This window comes from Bison bison, unplaced genomic scaffold (assembly GCF_000754665.1).
Source record: "Bison bison bison isolate TAMUID 2011002044 unplaced genomic scaffold, Bison_UMD1.0 scf7180017864192, whole genome shotgun sequence".
Lineage (NCBI taxonomy): Eukaryota > Metazoa > Chordata > Mammalia > Artiodactyla > Bovidae > Bison > Bison bison.
This window is the reverse complement of record NW_011494764.1, coordinates 4,217,390-4,237,814: the sequence shown is the minus strand read 5'-3', so window position 1 is coordinate 4,237,814 and position 20,425 is coordinate 4,217,390. Positions and strand designations below refer to the sequence as shown.

At 52.2% G+C, this 20,425-nt stretch overlaps 1 protein-coding gene across 1 annotated transcript in view; it reads right to left on the bottom strand.

The window, feature by feature from the left end:
* Positions 1-19,264, bottom strand: part of ANKRD11 (ankyrin repeat domain 11) — a 73,555-nt gene extending 54,291 nt beyond the window's left edge. The window contains exon 1 of the mRNA XM_010843990.1: positions 13,395-19,264. The gene's annotated coding sequence lies outside the window, so the exon portion shown is untranslated. The remainder of the gene's footprint in view (positions 1-13,394) is intronic.
* Positions 19,265-20,425: the final 1,161 nt, after the last annotated feature.

Below are 20,425 nucleotides of genomic sequence, written 5' to 3'. Positions count from 1 at the left end.
GAAGCCTGTCCCAGACTCCACCCTCAGACCCTGGGACGGGGCACGCCAAAGGGACTGGCCAGCTGTTTGACACGCCTGCAAGTCTAGCCCTGAGCCAAACCCAGAGCCTGCCTGGGGAGTCAGGGAGTCACTGGCCACAGCCTGCTCGCCTGCACAGAAGGTCAAGCACATCTCAGGAAGCAGGTGAGACCCGTCTGCAACCTCCGCCCGTCGTGCGCAGGAGCCACCTGCCCTGAAGTTGTTCTGAGACAAAGGCGTGTGCCTCAGCTTCATACGGACACTGATGCAGAACACAACAGCGATCGACACACACACAGAGCTGAGAGGGAGCCCACGAGAGGCAGCTGGCACAGAGAGTCAGGTGTGGTGGAGGAGGGAGATGGCAGAGAGGGCAGAGCGGTCTTACAAGTTCTTATCACAAGAAACAACATTTACCGCTGTGTGAGGTGACAGAAGATGACTAGATCCATGGGGTCATTTCACTGCACACCTGAAACTTACACAAGGTGAAATGTCAATTGTGTCTCAATAACACTGGGGGGGGGGGGCGCGGAATAAAACATAAAAAAATTTTAAACTTAGGGACGGAATGATCTTTTCCTTCCATTTGCCTCAAACATGTCCTTTGGTCTGACAACATTTTACAGCAGCCCACATTTAGTATATGCAGAATTCAATCCTAACGACAGCCCCATTGGTGTCTGCATCACGGAAGGTCCGTGAGGAGTTTGCTTGTGTGTGTGCACATGCATGAGCACAGACATAAGCACGCACCAAGAAGCCACTTTCCACAGCAGAGTTGGTTAGAGAGGCAAGAGCTTCCAAGCCATAAAAAGGAAACGAGATCTATCCTCCAGCACAGGGCAGCGTGTGGCACAGAGCACCCCACACAGAGAGAACCCCTCCCAGGAAGCCTGGCTGGATTCCAGCCAGAGATGAGCCACAAAGGGAAGGCACCCAGCAGCATCCAAGCTGCCGCCAGCTCTGCAGCAGAAACGCAGCTAAACCCCACATCCCGAGCGACCGACAGATGTTGTATGCCACCTGTAACCTCTACCCTCTTCATGACTTTCTAGTTGGACAACTAAATGCTTTCTAGGCAGCCCCGAAGCCAACACCTAACGAACAAATCCTACTGCTCCTCTACTCTAGCTTTTCTGAACACAGGCTCAGAGAGAAGGTTCAAAGAAACGCCAATTCTCCATGGCCGGGACCCAGAACATCTGAGTAAATGCCCTCCCCAGACAGCTACAGCGCCCGTGGTGCTCGCATCTTGAGACCTCAGCCCAGGAGCCTCCCCGCCTGCCCCCTCCCTGCTGGAGATGGAGACACTCCGGTCCACAGCAGGGAGGCTCGGACGGGCTCCCATGTCCTAGGCTGGCCAAGGGCTGCCCTCTATGGCAAGAAAGAGGGCGAAGAAACTGGTCCCGACAAGAAAACAGAACCAAAGGACTACGCCTTCACTTCTCAGAAATTATATTCACTGGGGCTTCCCTGGTGACTCAGTGGCAAAGAATCCGCCGGCCAATGCAGGAGACACGGGTTTGCTAGCCCTGGTCTGGGAAGACACCACATGCAGTAGAGCAACTAAGCCTGTGTGCCCCAACTACTAGGCCAGGGCACCCTGGAGGCCGTGTTCCCACCAAGAGAAGCCACTGCAATGAGCAGCCCACGCACCGCAACTAGAGAGCAGCCCCCGCTCGCTGCCACGGGCAAAAGCCCACGTTGGGCTGGATGAGTCACAAGCTGGAATCAAGACTGCTGGGAGAAATACCAGCAACCTCAAATATGCAGATGATATCACTCTCATAATAGAAAATAAAGAGGAACTAAAGAGCCTGTTGATGAAAGTGAAAGAAGAGAGTGAAAAAGCTGGCTTAAAACTCAACTTTCAAAAAAACTTAAGAACATGACATCCAGTCCCACACTTCACAGAATACAGAAGGGGAAAAAGTGGAAACAGTAACAGACTTTACTTTCTTGGGCTCCAAAATTACTGCAGACAGTGACTGCAGCCATGAAATTAAAAGATGTTTGCTCCTTCGTTGTAAGGACTATTGCTGAAGCTCCAGTACTTTGGCCACCTGATGCGAAGAACCACCTCATCAGAAAAGACCCTGATGCTGGGCAAGATTGAAGGCAAAAAGGAGAATGGGGCGGCAGAGGATGAGATGGTTAGTCAGCATCACTGACTCAAAGGACATGAATTTGAGCAAACTCCAGGAGATAATGAAGGACAGGGAAGCCAGGCGTTCTGCAGTCCATGAGGTCACAAACAGACACAACCTAACAACTGAACAACATCACACAGAACTCCAAGCCAGCAACTGTGTACCAATATGTTCTGAGTCATCACAATCCAGATCATCTTAAAAGATCTGCAAAATCTGGAAAAACAAAGACAAATTTTTAGATCAAGTGACGAGGCTGAACCACAAAAGACAAAACTTCAGTCAGCCAAGTGTGAGCTACATGGTTCACGACCAAGAGAATCGGTGTGTAAAGCTGTGAGGCACACAGCCAGTCTGGAGACAGCTTCTGCACAGGTAGAACTATGCAAGGAAACCGGCTGAGGCCCAGGCAGGGGCGGCGCTGCTAGAGGAGGGCGGGACGGCACCCAGCAACCTGTCCCGGGAGCAGCCGCCCAGGAGCAGAGGCACGCAGGGTGCGTGGCCTTCGGCCTTCTGCTGCCTTTCTGCTGCCAGTCTGCAGAGAAAGGGGAGGCCAGAGGAAGGGAAAGCAGCTGAGGGGACTGATCCACAGCTGAGAATGTGAGCTCACCAAAAGACCAAGCCGGGAGACACACACAGACACCTGCTCTAAAGGGGGCCTATGTTCATGTCCCCTTGACAACTACAGGAGGGGACTTACCACCAAGGCTCTACCGGATCAGGAGCCTTCTGAAAATGCACACAGACTCAAGCACTGATGCACTGGGGAGAAGTAATGCACACTCTGGCGGTTTCCTGAGGCTGTCACATTCTGAGTGACCAACAAGCATGCAGGCTGACTTGATTTGTTAAACTACGATTTATCATACAGGCTGAAGAGCTCAGTATAGCTGTTTATAAAATGTGGTCCAAGGACCCGAAGGAATTTTGGCAACCCACTTTGGAAACTTTTTTCATAGCAACACTGCCTCTTTGGCTGGGGTGGTATTTGCACTCATGATGCAAAGGTGATGGTCCAATTGCTTAAGAACCTCCATGATGAAGTAGTAATTGTTAATTTCATTAAACACCAGGCCTTTCCATACTTGTCTTTTTCATATTCTATGTGACAAAATATGAAATGCACATGAAACATTTATCCCGTGTACCAATAATAGTTGCCTCCAGCAAAAGCATTTTTTCAGGGAACACCATTTTTATATGCAAGAATGACTGACAGGCAGGCTCTAGAGACACAGGAATTTGGCAGACTGCTTCTAGAAAATGAACAAAGTTAGACTGCCACTTCCAGGAAAACACCTGAACTTTGGCTTTAATTCTACTTTTTATTTTTGGCCGCACAGCTTGAGAGATCTTATTTCCCCACACCGGGATTGAACCCAGGCCCCCAGTATCAGAAGCTCAGGATCCTAACCACTGGGAATTTGCCAATGCTAAAATTCAAGTATTTGATCAAATACCAGAATTTTGGAAAACTCTATGAACAGACAGCTTCTGGTGGCTTAAAGGCTCCTCTGATGAGAGAGATAACAAGAAAAACAAAAGCAGCAAAATAAAATATGTTAGCATCTGAAAGATGGAAAGAATTGAGTACACCACAGCTGACCAACTGCCCGTGGGCACTGCTGCAGAACTCAAAACAGGTACAAGGTCTGGTTACAGTACAAAAAAGACCAAGGGTCAAACACGGCTGAGAAGAACTAACTGGGACCCAGAGCAGGACCCCGCGCTTCCTCTGACCTTCACCACATGGCCATTCGTTCGGTTTCAGTATCGTATCAAACACCACCTCCAGAACTGTACCAGAAAGCTATTAAAGGGAATTCCCTGGTGATCCAGTGGTTAGAACTTGGTGCTTTCACTGCCATGGCCTGGGTTCAATCCCTGGTCAGGGAACAAAGACTCTGCAAGCTACAGGGTGTGGCCCCCAAAAAAAGCTATTCAAATATTCTTCCCTATTCCAGCTACATTTTTCTGGTATACTTTAACCAAAGGAACATATGACAGTTTTTCATTTTGGAAAATACAGTGGTTTTTGAGTAAAGCTGTGCTATTTAGAGTAATGTACAATGGGTTTATTACTCCTACTTTTTAAACGAAATGAGTAAATGAGAGTTTTAATTGATAGATGTCCCGGACAGGGACACGGACAGGACTCATTTGGGCCCCTCGGTGCTCCCAATATGAAGAGTTTCCAAAACGACAGGGTCCAGGAACACGGGCGGGCAGGAAAGATGCCTACTCCAGGCCCCATTCCATCACAGACCCTCCCAAGACCGCACCTACAACGTGACCCTTTAATACATGTGTGTGAGAAGAAGTAAAAGATGAACATACAAAAATCTGAGCACATCTCTCCAGGAAGCGCCGGCTTTCTGTCTCCCAGGGCCGTGTGGACGGAGGAGACTGAAGCAGGGAAGCGGGCCTGTCTGTTGGTTCTCCTCCCCCTGACACGCGGGAGGGCCCTGTGCCCCGGGCAGGCAGGACTGGGCCTGCGTGCTTCCTGCTCAGCAGACTGAACAGCAAGCACCCCTGTGCAGACCCAGCACTCAGTACTCTGAGGGTCAGGATTCAAGGGTCCAGAATCGCCGTCATTTACAGATGGGGATGAAGGCCTTGCAGTGAAGCTGCAGAACAGGGGTGGATGGACGGTCCCTGAGCTGGCTACCTGAACCACCCGGCAGACCTGCTACAGAACAGGGCTCAGGCCCCGAGCATCAACCCCACTGCTGAGTCTGGGAGCAGAGCCCATTCTCAAAAACGCAGTGTGTGGGTTGAGTCTGGAGACTGGCAGCACACAAATGGCTACAGACCTCATGACTCTACATGTTTAAGCCCAGGCTAAATACTGCTGGTCTAGTCTCTGAAAGGAAAGTTAAGTGGTGTGGCCCAAAGCACAGTGACTGGACAGGCACACAGGCTCCCTTGGGCCCAGTGAGGGCCCTGCACCACCTCTGGACTGGGGTGCGCGCCCTCAGACCCCTGGAGACCAGGGCCTGAGGCCATCCTTCTCCCTGTTGCCCATCACTGGCTTTGCACTGTTGGGATGGCTTCTCCGAGAGGCATCTCAGGCTGCAGTGTTCTGGAGCAACATCCCGCACAGTCCAGGGCTCTCGGAAATGGAGGACAGCATAGGACAAGTGTCCAGAGGGCAACGCCCCCTTTTCCAAGCAGTTCACAGAGAGGTCAGAACTGAGTTCAGAGGTCAGCAGCGGGCTTTGTTTACTGTCTATCTCCCATCCGAAAAGACCAGAGAGACAATAAAGTGATCCAAGATGCCTTTCAGTAGGTGAATGGATAAATAAACTGTGGAACATCTAGACAATGGGCTATTATTATTATTCAGCACTAAAAAAGAAATAGAAAAATGAGCTATCAAGCCTTGAAAGGACACGGAAGCCCCTTAAATGCACGTTACTAAGTGGTAGGAGCCAACCTGAGAAGGCAGTATGAGCCTGACCACCGGATGCTCTGGAGAAGGCAAGAGTGCAGACAGGGGAGGTGGAGGGAGACACTGCAGCACACACAGAGCCGCCAGCACCCAGAGGGAGGCCGGATGCAGCCTGCGGACCCTGGGGACGCCCAGTCTGTGCAGCATCATATCAACTGCAGGCGCCTGGGGGCACAGAGGATAGGAATCCGCCTGCCAATGCAAGGGGCATGGCCAGGAAGATACCACACACCACAGGGCAGCTTAGCCCGTGCCCCACAGCAACTGAGCCTGCAGTGCAGAGGCTGCAGTCACCACACCGCAGCTAGAGAGGACTCACCTCCCGCTGCAACCAGAGAAAGCCCGAACAGCAGCGAACAGTGCAGCCAAAAATAAATAAACTTTTAATAAATAAATACACAGATCAATCGCTCCTCTGGGGTGAGTGAGTGGGCGCTGAGTGTGTATGGGAAATCTCTACACCTTGCTGTTTGATTCTGTTGTGAGCCTGAAAAAGAGGAACAGAGCGCCTGGCTTCTGTAAGAGAGGTAGCCCGAAAGGCTGGTCCGGGCCCTCCGCCACCAGCCCGGCCTCCCGTCTCACCTGCTCCCCACCCAGTGCCCAGGCTCTGCCCTCCTCAGGCTCAAGGGGCCCCTCTGCTGTGGGAGGGCAGAAAGGGTATACGACTCCATCTCTGGCCAAGGTGACAAATGATCAGGTCAAGAACGAGGACGCCGGCAGCAGTGTGGGATCAGCCACCCCAGCAGGGCCCCGGGCGCTGCCGCATTCCACACAGGCAGCCACGCACCCCCAGGGGCCGACAGCTGGGCGGTCTCCACCTGCCACCCTCTCAGGGGGCTGCAGATGCCGCTGACTCCTTTGAGGCCACTGTCCTGGGGACATGAACCAAGGTTCACTTAAGCCTCAGGACAAAGAGCAAAAGGCTCAGAGTGAACAGGACAGCAGCTTCTTCCCTGGACAAGAAACGGACCACGACGGCAGGCACAGGGCCTCTAGAACAGAGCTCTGCCGTCAGCCTAGTACGCAGGCTTGGTCCTGCCTGCCCTGCGCCCAGGCCTCACCCTGCACTGCGCACATCCAGGCACGTGACCCCTGTGCCAGCGCTGCGCACTGCGTGACGGCCCAAGACACCACACACACACACACACACACAGCATCCCCCACGCCACAAACCCACACACACACACACACACACACAAGCACCCCCCACGCCACAAACCCACACATACACACACACACACACACACACACACACACAGTATCCCCCCACCACAGACACCCCCACACACACCAGAAACCCACACATACACAACACCCCCCCACCAGAGACACCCACACACACACCACAAACCCACACATACACAACACCCCACTACCATAGACACCCCCACACACACAACACCCCCCACCACAGACACCCACACACACACCAGAAACCCACACATACATACACACAACACCCCACCACCACAGACACCTGTAACACACACCACACACACACACACACACACACACACCACCCCACCACCACAGACACCTGTAACGCACACCACAAACCCACACATACACACACACACACACAAACACACACACACACACAGTATCTCCCCACCACAGACACCCCCACACACACCAGAAACCCACACATACATACACACAACACCCCACCACCACAGACACCTGTAACACACACCACACACACACACACACACACACACACCACCCCACCACCACAGACACCTGTAACGCACACCACAAACCCACACATACACACACACACACACAAACACACACACACACACAGTATCTCCCCACCACAGACACCCCCACACACACCAGAAACCCACACATACATACACACAACACCCCACCACCACAGACACCTGTAACACACACACAACACCCACCACCACAGACACCTGTAACACACACCACACACACACACACACCACCCCACCACCACAGACACCTGTAACACACACCACAAACCCACACATACACACACACACACACACAGTATCCCCCCACCACAGACACCCACACACACACCAGAAACCCACACATACATACACACAAGACCCCACCACCACAGACACCTGTAACACACACCACACACACACACACACACACAAACACCCCACCACCACAGATACCCCACACACACACACACACAAACCCAAACATACATACACACACAGCACCCCACCACATATCCCCCACCACGGATATGCCACACACCCACACACTGCACCCCACCACTATACCCCACACCAGATAAGCCACACAGCCACTACAAACACACACACATACACAGCACCCCACTACCACATATCCCCCACCACAGATACACCACACAGCCACCACAAACCCACATACACAGCACTGCACATTTCCCCCACCAGATACACATTATACACATCACAAGCCCAAACCCACATACATACACACACGCAGCACCCATCACACAGCCACCACAAACCCACACACACAGCACCCCACCACCACGGATCCCCCACCACAGATACACCACACAGCCACCACAAACCCACACTCACCCCCACCACACACACTGCAGCACAACCATGGCACAAGTGTAAAGAGGGGCCCCTGCATTCGCTCCCTGCCCCCTCTCAAGGCAGACGCCTGCATGGTGACCTCTCTCCTCAGTGTAACCAGGACTCCAGGATGCACTCAGTCTGCGGCTGATAGTTATGGAACCTTGAAAACGCTACTATTCAGCATCTTTGAGGCCTACAGCCTTATGATAAAAACGTGGGGAATGGGGAAGAAATACAAAAGTGAAGGTGTCTGGACCGTTGGTGCCGCTCACAGCCCTTTGGGGTTCCTGGAAGAGTAGAACCCCTCCCACATTAGCCTTGGGAGATGGAGACCCCACCCAGAGACCTGAAGAACAGCTGTCACCAGATGGAGGATGCCAGGGAGATGTTCTGTGCAGACTCAAGCACAAAGAAAAGGGATATTTTTTCTTCTAACAAAAAAAAGTGAAGTATTAGCTAAAGGAGATTAGAGGAGCTTACACATCTGATCATAGCTTTTCCCATAAAAATGCCCACAACAGGGTTTCTCCAGCTGTGCCCTGCCCCCCAGGCAAGGCTGAAAACCTGTTCGTCCCCTGACCCATTCATGCCATGGGCCTCAAGCCAAGACAGCATCCAACATGCTAGCTGTAAGGCTGGGCTACAGCAGCGCTGACTCCACAGGCTCCAGCACCCAACTCACACAGACTCTAGAGACCCCCCCACACACACACAAACACAGGGCAGGAACCCACTGTCCTGCTTCTGCAGCCCAGGCTTCCTGCGGCTCCTCCCTACGTCCGCCGCTCTGCCCGAGGCCAAGACGAAAACACGCAGGGATGCCAGGCGCAGGGGAGGTGAGCTAGACAGTAAACTTTTCAAAAGAACAGAAGAATTAAAAAAGTAAAAAATCCTTGCCCAAAAAATTAACAAGAACAAATTTTAAACCCAGGCTGACCCTAACTAGGAGATGGAGAAAATGGACAAGGAGGAGGTTCCTGGAGGAGGCTGAAGTGGACAGTCGGCTGGGAACCAGATGCAGATGCACGGCCCATGAGACCCCACCCACACAGACAGCCAGGACCCTCCAAGGTGCTCAAGGGCCCTGGGTTTACTTGTGATAAACCACCCATTCACAAAAGGTCCACAGAGTCCAAGGCCTAAGTGCCACGTGACTTCCCAAGAGCTGGTTCCCACCCCTCCTTCCTCCCAGCACTCTGGCCTTGCCCCAGGGCCTCTGCCTGCACAGAAGCAGGGAGCAGGCAGGCGCTGAGACAGCGAGCACACGAGCACTGCCTGCCCCGCCTTCCTGATGGCAACCCGGGGGCCCACGCTACCCTCGGCCACGGCCCTGCACTGCTGTTGGCTCTGCTCTGCTCCTTCCTCGCCTTCTGGTCAGCCCTCAGTCCACCTGCAGCACCCCCCACGCAGATAACTCTGCGGATCAAACACGGCATCCTCACCCTCAGAACACAGCACACCGAGAACCTCACCACCATCCCTTTTCTTGACACTAAGAATACCCAAATCCCTATTCCCCAAGGGCAACACAAATGTCTGGCTTCCCTGGTGGCTCAGTGGTAAAGAATTCTCCTGCCAATGCAGGAGACACGGATTCGATCCCTGGGTCAGGAAGATCCCCTGGAGAAGGGAATGGCAACCCACTCCAGTATTCTTGCCTGGAGAATCCCATGGACAGAGGAGCCTGGTGGGCTACAGTCCAAAGGGTCACAAAGAGATACAACTGAGCGACTGAACAACAACACAAGTGACGATCAAGGTACCAATTCCATGACAGATAAGCACTACTATGTATAGAACTGATAACTCTAGGGAACCCTATCAACACTCTGTAATGACCTATATGGAAATAAAATCTAAATAAGAGTGGAAACATGTATAACTGAGCCACTTTGCTGTACGGCAGAAACTAACACAACATTATACATCAACTAGACACCAACAAAAATTAATTTTTAAAAAAGGCATCTATTCTAGAGTAAACACCGTCCAGCCACAAAGGCGCCTCCCCACCTCCGCCCACACCCTCCTCCCCACCTCCATCTGGTCAGCCCCCAGACAATCCACCAGCGCACAGCACCTCCACCACCTTACCCAACCTCCTCCTCCCGTTGAGGTCCAAGCGGACTCAGGAATGGCCTCAAACACCGGCCTGCAGAAACCTCGAAAGCCTCACAGAGCCCGGTCCTGAAGGGCGGCAGGAAGGAGGAGGGACTCCATGCTGGCCCCACAGGCCAGTTCAGCTCGGGTTTCACAGAAGCTGTGCAGTTCTGCTCTGAAGCAGATGCAGGCCATCTCTTCACCCTCCAACATAACACTTGGAGGAAATCCCTTTAGCCAGCTTTTAAAATCTGATGGCTCAAAAAATAAAATAGGGAGTTCCCTGGTGGTCCCTGGTGGTTAGGACTCCACACTTTCACTGCCGAAGCCCGGGTTCAAGCCCTGGTCGGGGAACTCAGATTCCACAAGCGACACAGTAGAGTCAAACAGATATAAATAAATACAAAGAATGCTGGTTCCGTGAGAATCCCTGTTGCTAACAACGGAAGGAAAATGACTGCAATATTATAAGCAACAGATGAGCTGCTACTAACAGCCCACAAGCCCTTCCAGCTCCTTCCTGCCCAGCACAACTGTGTGGAACCAGAGCCCTGAGGCTGCTGCAGCCAGAAACACCCGGACGAACTAGGGTGCAAGCTGGGCCCAGGCGCCCTGTTTCTCTCACCTGCCTGCTTCCCAAACCCTCTCCTTGGCCACACGAGTTTTCCCAGCACCTCAAATGTCTTGGCGTAAGAGAACCAGTGTTTACTGACCACCAAGACCTGTGGCGGGCAAGAGTGAGGACTTTTCTGGGAAAGCATGTAAACACAGTGGCCAATGTCTATAGGAACAAAAGCGAGCATTTAATGAAGCCTAATTTAAACGGCGTCTAATATTCCGTACTCTGTATGTATTTTAAGAGAGCCTAGAGCAGCCAGAACTCTAAAATCATAATAAAAAGTTATTATACTCAAAAATCTAGAATACATAAGTTTTACTTGTATAATTAGCTATGCATATTTCTTTGAGAAAGAAGCAAAAAGTGTGCTTTGTTATCTATTTTTAAATCCTGACAAATATCTGTTAAACAGGCAAATGTATTATTAGCACACTATGATCTATGAGCTTCTCACCAACTGCAAATCCACCCGCCACCGCCCTGCAGCCAAGGCACACCGCGTGTGCTGTGATGTGAAGGGCCACAGCCACCAGTGGCCGGATGCTGCTCAGGTGGCGGCAGGGTCACTAACTGTAACACAGTATGACCTTCAAACCGTGTGATCCAAAAAAAAAAAACAAAACAAAACATGCAAATCCAATCAGCCCGCCCCGTCATGGACCCCGGAGCCACAGTCACTACAGACCAGCCCAGAGTCTATCCAAACTGGGCCCTAAAGGATGCCGGGGAGGGACACGCGCACAGATGGAAACACGTAGCCACCTCTGTTGGAAACGGTGACCTCAGATGGGACCTCAGTGGTTCACATTCCACCTTATGTGGTCAGAATGAAAATTAAGAACAATGGATGATATGAATAACAATGAAAAAGCATTACAAAGCCTGCAAAATTAGTGTTTTTAAACTTGTGCCTTCAGATGCTAGGAAAGGTCACGGAATGTAGACCCTTCCACCAGTGTTCACACCCGCAGTCACACCCTTATCTCTATCACATCCAAACAGTGGATTTCTGAAGACAATTATAATCAGTGTAATCAGTATTGACTGAATATTTATGGTTCACAAAAGTGATCAACAGCATTAGATACCCTGGATTACCTGTGTGATGTACTGTCAAAATGACAACCCTTCCATCTCAGACAGCATTCCAAACAGGAACACGCCCACTGCTCGAAATCCACTAGAGCCATCAGGCCAGCGCCGGAACCTGTCAGCAGCCTGGCTGGTAAATTGTTTTCTTTTCATCAAGAATCACCAAATGCTTACTAATTACCTCATTTAGGCAGCATCTTGTTTTTTCTTGTCATAAATTAAGGCCAGCCTTCCAGTCTCCAAACAAAGGCCAGGCTCAAGCCTGCAGGTGTGGGTGGGCCTGGCTCCCCTCTGCCTCCTGCCCCAGGGCAGAGGCTCTCAGTGGCTGCCCTGGAATGCGTGGGTTCATCCTGGAAGACCGCCCTGGGGGCCTCCCGGGGGCAACAGAGCCCACCACACCCCGACCCCACACCACCCACCAGTGGCCGGGCCGGCTGCTCTCCCACTCCAGACCACCCTGCAAACTCAGAGTTCTCCATCGCACTCAACTCCATTTCCAAGGAAACACTTCCATCATCAGAGAGGCCGGCCAGGTGCATCTCAAAGTGGCCGCACAGAGGACAGTTGAGGCAGGGTTGAGTCTGTGGGGTTGAACAGCAGGAAAGGCTTCTTCCCTGTCTGCTGGAAACAGCACAAAACACACAGAATACACTTTGGGGCTGTTGGCTTTAAAACCTTAATACCAGGTCAAGGTATGAAACACTGAAAGGAGCCAAGTTTTCTTTCCAACTGTTATCAATCCACAGATCAGAAGACACGAGGAACTGCCCCTGGGACGTGTCCCCTAAGGGAGGAGGACTCTATCCTAGAGCAGAGTGTCCAGCCAGGCTGAGGCTGCACCAGGACTCCCAGGAGAAGGCAAGCTCAAGGCAACCCGGCCAAGAGCCCACCCCACACCCACCAACCACACACGCGGGCCTCAAACCTAAGGAAATTCACGTGTGCCTACTGGCCGGCCCGCACACAGAGCAGCATGGGCCACCCCGCTTCCCCGGCGGAGGGATGACAACGCTCAGGTGGTGCGAGCACCACAGGCCCAGAGCACCAGACAGGGAGCAAGCGGGGCCGCAGGCCCAGGTCACCTGGGGAGAGAGCCACTAAGACAGAACGTTGGTAAGAAGTCAACTTTTGGCACAGACCAGGCTGCCCAGCGTCTTCATGTGTCCACAGGCGCCTCTCCCTGGGACACCAGGGAAGCTACCTACTGACCCACAGGGCTCACCACCACCCTGCAGCCCCTTGTTTCCCTGAAATCCAAGACAAAACCCAGATACTGAGACAAAACTCTATCAAGCCCAAGAAAACCAGCAAGGAGAGGTAAGAATGACTTTAATACTTCTTTTTACAAACCAATGAAAACAATACAAACTGTTGAGAGAGAGCAGGTGCAATAAAATTCTTACCGAGTCCATCGCTGAAAGCCGTGACTGATAACTGTAAATTAAATCCAACAGAGGCGTGTCCCAGAGCAGCGGTGAGGAGATTCTGAAACAAGAGGATCCAGTGAGCGCCTATAAATACTAATTTCCCCTCAGTTCTTTTCGTAATGTCGCCTTTCTCTGTGTGGACTACACCATGGCCCTTCCTTCACTTTGGGTCACTCCAACAACCCCGAGGTTTTAGGGTGTCTGGCTGTACAGGAGAGGTGCTCACACCCGGGACTCAGGGAGGGCACCCTAAGCAGACACCTCTGTCTGGACTCCGCTCCTGGACAGCACTGCTCAGAAAGGCCAGTTAAGGAGAGAACACCGGAACGGGCCAGTCATTCTCCCCAGAGCAGGCGCCTGAGGCCTGGGGCCCTGGAAGGGCCATCTGCAGACGTTCTCCTTTCAGGAGTTTGACAGTAAGCCTCTGCCAGAGTTACGGATTTTGTAGCTTCTACAGACTCACTGTCACACTCAAGAGTAAAATTGGAACTCACCCCGCACGCCAGCCACGCCTGCCCCTCAGACAGGCCAGTCCCACAACACTGTCCCCTCCCCACTTCCTCCCTTCACCTACCCAGGGACCTGCCCGCAAAGGCAAAGGACAATGATTCAGACCAAATGAGCTCCCAGGATCCAAGGTCAGAGACGTGCCTCTAGATCCAGCTCAGGAGAAGCCAGAGGGCCTGGGCGACCCCACAAGGACCAGCACGTGTCATCAATGTCACTAAGAAATATCACACAGAGGGGCCTCGTGGGCAGGCCAGCCACAGGCAAACAGCCCCCTTACTCACAAGTAAGCTGCAGCTACACATCAGAAGCAAATCTCAAAAATCTTATCAATGAATGAAAAAATGTCTTGGAGGGATATACTGAATGTATCTGGGTCTTTCAAAAACGCATGAAACTTGAGACTTCCCGGCAGTTCAATGGCTATCTACCTGCCAATGCAAAGTGCACGGGTTTGAGCCCTGGTCTCGGATGATTTCACATGCTGCGGGACAAGCAAGCCCATGTGCCCCCACTGCTGAAGCCTGCCCACTCGAGGACAGGTGCTCCGCGATGAGAAGCCACCGAAACGAGAAGCCTGTGTGCTGCAACAAAGAGCAGCCCCTCCCCACCACAACCAGAGGAAGCCCCCACATTGCAACAAAGACCCAGCAAAGCCAAAAATAAAATAATAATAAAAAATTTAGGTACATGAAATAATACATTTGATTTATAATGTATTCATTCAAAACTAGGAGTTTAAAGGTACACAGACAACTAAAAACATCTTTTCATTCATCAAATATTTTTACATCAAAACCAGCAACTTCAACTATTTGAAAGTCAAAATCTAGTATCAAAAGAAGAGCAAATGGTACCATATATGATCCTCCAAAATCACTATTAAAAAAAAAAACAAAACACAGATTTTATTGAGAAGCCTCTCCAAAGACCTATGCCAGAAATCAAATCAGTGGACACTGTGGCCTGGCCGTATGAACAAGCGACACTGCCAGCGGGAAGAGGAGGTGACACTGCAGGGTCACAGCAACACTGCCTTCCGAGAGAGCTGTGCAGTCTCAGGAGCATACAAACCCGGTTTCCACAATCCCATCAAGAACCCTCCCATCTCCACACACACCAGTGGTGCCATGTCAGGATGGGACGCGCAGACAGGAACCGGGCACGGCTGGCGGGACAAGCGCTCGTGGACAGTGGACTCCCAGGGTCTGCACATGAGCTACACGTGTGTGTACACAGCTGGGTCAGGACTTTTTTGTCCTGTTGCTGGCACAGGATTTCTGAAGCTGACGTTAAGCACAAGGACTAGAAAAGCAGCTTCCAACCACACCTTGGTTTTCTTGAAAAGCACAAGCTGCTCCCTAAGTGTCTTGATTTTCCTATTAAGACAGTAACAGGATAACACAGTGTTTATGATGAAGTCGACACCTAGAATACAGCAAATAACAACTACTGCTCAGTCTCTGAAACCAGCACGCTGTCACTTGGGACACACCACCCTCCACCACCCTGGGCACTTCCTGGGCCTCGGGTGCTAAGCGCCCACACCCCTTCCACACAACAAGCCACACAGAACACGGTCACTCAGACATCACAGACACACTGGAGACCCTGACCACCAAGACAGGAGACAGCTTTCCTGGGGGTCTAAGTCAGGAAACAGACTACCAGTGTTTAGCTCCCAGCAAACTCAGAATTCCTAGTCAGCACCCCACTCTCCACAGAGAGGACACTGTCCCCTGCCGTGGCCGGGGGCACTGGCGCCTGGCCCTACAGACACCCCGTCTCAGAAGCCAGGGCTGCGGCCGTGACACTTGTGTCCAGAATCACAGCCCGCAGCAGCCTCTCTGCTGTCAGCGCTCCTGCTCCTGTGGGCCCACCAGGGGCAATCAGAGCAGCCCTCTGTTAGACCCCATTCCCGATCTCCAGCTCAGAGCTCCTCACTGAACTCACAAAGCTCACCACACCAGAGACACGCCACATCACACACGCACACAGACGAGCCCCAAGGTAATTACGACTGTATTTCCTGCCCTGGTTCAGGGCACTCCTGTCTAGAAGATCCTCCAAGTCCAAACCTGCTGTGCCCAGCTCATGACCAAACCCTAGACAGAAGCCTGGAGTCATCCAGCTCCAAACCTCTGCTGTCTCAGCCCCCACCAGCCGGCCAGACTCCTGACTCAGCAGCCCCAGTGCTTCCCCACCCGTGTCATCACAACCCCCACCACGCTGCTGGGAAGGGAACGCGCCGTGTCTCGTTTACCCCTACATACCCCACTCTGCCCACAGGAGTCACTGGGCTCACGAGGGGTGGATTCGAGTCCAAACTTGAGACGCCACCCTGATGACGCACATGCGTATGTGCACACACGTACACGCACACACACACACAGAGCAAAGGAGCTCCCACTTTCCTGCTGGGAGGGCGGGTCCCCACTGCAGGCACCCCACTAAAGGTGTGCGCCCCGGGGACACAGGCACCCCAGCAACTCCAGACTGCTTCCATTTCTGGAAGACACCCCATTTCCCTCACAGGAGATGCCTCCCCTCCGCTCCCGTGTCCAGGGGCTGTTCTCCAGGCCCACTCTCTGGTTCTCCGTCAGGTGGCCATTATGCTGGAAGACAACGGTTGTGCTCAACTCCGGGGCTGCACACCGCGCCCTGGGCACTAGCAGGCACAGCATGAGGCCCAGCGTTGGCCTCGGAGCAAGAGCACACAACTGATCCCTGGGAGAGCGGGTGCGGAGAGGAGGCCACTTCCCAGATCACAGTCAAGTGCCCGGCTCCAGACCTCCGAGCATCCGTGCCCTTACAATCCACCCAGCTCCCAATCACCCTTTGACCCAAGTAAAAATTCACCCCAAATACATGCGATTAGTGGGCAAAATTAACCAGAGGTAAAAACACAGTAAGTAAGATGCCCTCCCCGGCCACTGCGTCCCTCTAGCCCAGCCAAGCGATGGTGCCCAGTGGGCTCCTGACAGCTCTCAAGGTCACAGGCCCAGCATGCCGTCCCCCAGAGCGCCGGGGGCTGCCTTACCTCCAAGTCAGTGCATGTCCAGAAACGAAGTATCCACGGTCTCCTTTCTGGACTCACCAGTTCCAAGAGCTGCGAAAGCCCTCGCCGCACCCACCTGCACACTGTGCTCCTCCTCCACCTCGCTCCCACCACGGAGCTTCCAAGCCAGAGTATCGAATGCAAAACAAGGTGTGTTCACCAGCCCCATTCAAGCCAGCTTAAGTGCTCAGACTGGAAGCACTCCCTCAGCCTGCAGAGACTGGGTGAGGAAAGCTGCGTGACATACACACGTGCTCTTCTTTAACCACAGAAACCGGGCCAACGACACAGACACTGGCCTCCGAGTCTCCAGCTCCCACCAGGAATTTCAGACTCCACCGCCACCCAGGACTTTCCACGCTCCAGGTGGAAACAAGTGGCTCAGAAGAAACAACAGGTTGCTCAGAAGACATGCCCTTGTATTTCAAAGACTTCAATCTTGAGTGATCTGTTCCCGGAACATTCCCACCCCGGAAGATGCTTCAGATTCTGTGTGTCTCGGGGTGAGTATTGCAAAACTGTTTTAATATTTTCCAAGCAAATCTAATACATAATCACTGCTCTAGTCCCATTTGCCTACCCAAACCCCTAAACACAAAACCTTGAGAATCCTTACCACCCTCACCCTCTAAATACATTGGAGAGGGTTGGTTTGAGATGGAAGACCACAGAAATGAGAGGGTTCCACAGAAGTCACCGGAGCAGGACTAGCTTCACGCTCAGAGGGGACCCGAAGTCCATCTGTCAACACAAGGACATAAGGACGCCAGCTACCGGTCCACTGACCGTGCTCCAGCCCAGCTGCCTGGCCACCAAATGAAAGCCTACCCAACAGCCTGACACAATACCTGCCAAGACACACGCCTCCTGGGTCCAAAATCTGCTCCGAGGGGCAGGACCCAAGCCTTCCTAATAAAGCAAAGAGTGTGGACCAGCTAGGCCGTGCCACTCATAGGAAGTCAGGGCTCAGGTCAAGATCGTCTTTGGGCTACCAGTGATCTAATGTGTCGTGAGTGATCTGTGCTGTGATCCTGGGCGTGAGAGGGGTCCCCACCCTGAAGACTACACAAACACACAATCACAGCAACAGCACCCTGAAACGCCTTGTGCAAAGGGCTACAGGGTGGGGTGCGGCCCAACCGGCAGGTGTGCGCAAAAGTGTGGTGACCGGCCTGCTGGGAGCCCGACGCCCACCCACCAGCCCTCGGTCGCAGTCGCCCTGCCTGCACAAACGTGCTTTCAACTTGTCAAGTCAAGGAAGGAGAGATCTTCCTCTTTTAAATGTCTGTGTTTAACCTAATGTGCTGGTGCTGCACTTCATTTCTAAACCACCTCAAATTTCCAGAAGACACTCTTGCAATGACAGTGCTAGACTGTTAGAGTGACAAGCACGTCAGCCGACAGGCTCTACCGCCAAGCAAGGAGACGCCCACCGGTCTACCTGCGTCCCCTCCGCCCAGTCTTCCAGGAGACCCCTCAAGCAAAGAATCTCCATTCCGAAAAGTGAGTAAATTCTTCTATTAAAACATTAATATCCAAATTTCTTTCCTGGCAGATGACCCTCAGCAGGAAGAGAAACTCCAGTAGAAAAGACACATTGTTTCCTTACAGCAAGTATTACTAGGAAATCTCAAACCCTGGGTGTGAGAAGAGAACAAAGCAGAATGATCATTCCGCGAGAATATCGCAACTCAGACCAAAACGCATGAGAGCATCAGGGCAGCCCTTGCCTCCTGGAGCCACTGTCTACTTCCTTCAGACTTAAATACATCAACAGCACACTGTAGGACACGTGCAAACAAAACATCCTGACTGTAGACTTTTCTGTTTTTTATTTTTTAAATAATTTTATGTATTTGTTTCTGGCTATGCTGAGTCTTCGCGGCTTTCTCTAGTCTCAGTGAGCGCAGGCTCCTCATGCGGTTGGGGCTCCACTCACCATGGGGCACAGCTCCTCGGGCACACAGGCTCAGTAGCTGCGGCTCCCAGGCTCTGGAGCACAGCTCACTCGTTGTGGCACTGTGGGCGCAGTTGCTCCGCAGCATGTGGAATCTTCCCAGACCAGGGATCAAACCCGTGTCTCCTGCATTGACAGACAAATTCTTTACCACTGAGCCACCAGGGAAGCCCTAACTACATATTTTTCAGTAATTATAATTACGAGAGTAAACTAACCAATTATCAGCTGAGACATCTTGAAGTAAGGATCAGGGGCTTCCCTGGTGGCTCAGATGGTAAAGAGTCTGCCTGAAATGCAGGAAACCCTGGTTCAATCCCTGGGTCAGAAAGATCCCCTGGAGAAGGGAATGGCACCCCACTCCAGTACTCTTGCCTGGAAAATCCCATGGATGGAGGAGCCTGGTGGGCTGCAGTCCATGAGGTCACTAAGAGTCAGACACAACTGAGAGACTTCACTTTGACTTTTCACTTTCATTCATTGGAGAAGGAAATGGCAACCCACTCCAGTATTATTGCCTGGAGAATCCCAGGGACAGGGGAGCCTGGTGGGCTGCCATCTATGGGGTCGCACAGAGTCGGACATGACTGAAGCAACTTAGCAGCAGCAGCAGCAGCAGCAGTTCTTAGATGGACTGACTCGCTTACCCCAAGTTAGTGAAATTCTGAATTTAATATACATTTATCAATGGTATCGTTAAAAAGATGGGAGGGGGCCTCATGACTCAGCACAGACTGTCCCCAGTCTCCTAAAAGCTGACAAGGAGAATTGTGAAGAAAAATCATACTCACCCAAACTTAACCTGACATGTATGCTACCATTTTCAGAAAAATGACATTAGCACTAAGTTAGATTCCTGAGAAGAGACCCACAATGAAAACACAGGACAGATCTCTAAGTGAAGTAATGTCAATGTATAAGCTGCGAGGGGACGGAACATGGCTCTCATTCCATGAGTCAAAAATGACACTTATAGGGCTTCCCTGATGGCTCAGTGGTGATCAATTCGCCTGCCAATGCAGGAGACATGGGTTCAATCTCTGGCCTGGGAAGACCCCACATGCTGTGGAGCAACTAAGCCCGGGCACCACAACTACTGAGCCTGTACTCTAGAGCCCGGGAGCCGCAGCTACTGAAGCCTGCGTGGCCCAGAGCGCGTGCTCCACAAGAAGAGAAGTCACCACAGTAAGAAGCCCTCGCACCACAACTAGAGAGCAGCCCCGCTCACTACAACCAGAGAAAAGCCCACCCAGCAACAAAGACCCAGCACAGCCAGTAAATGAATAAACAAACTTTAAAAAAGACACTTATGTATTTTATGACTGAGAATACAAGACAGAAGTCACACAAAGTCTTCAATATACACCAAAAACAGAGCACTGTCTGCCTTGGCGCCTGCACTCCTCCCAGCAGCAGGCAGGCCACAGTGAGGCCCTGCCCCTAGGGCCTCCTCCCGAGAGGGCTGCACACTCCACTGACTGCCAT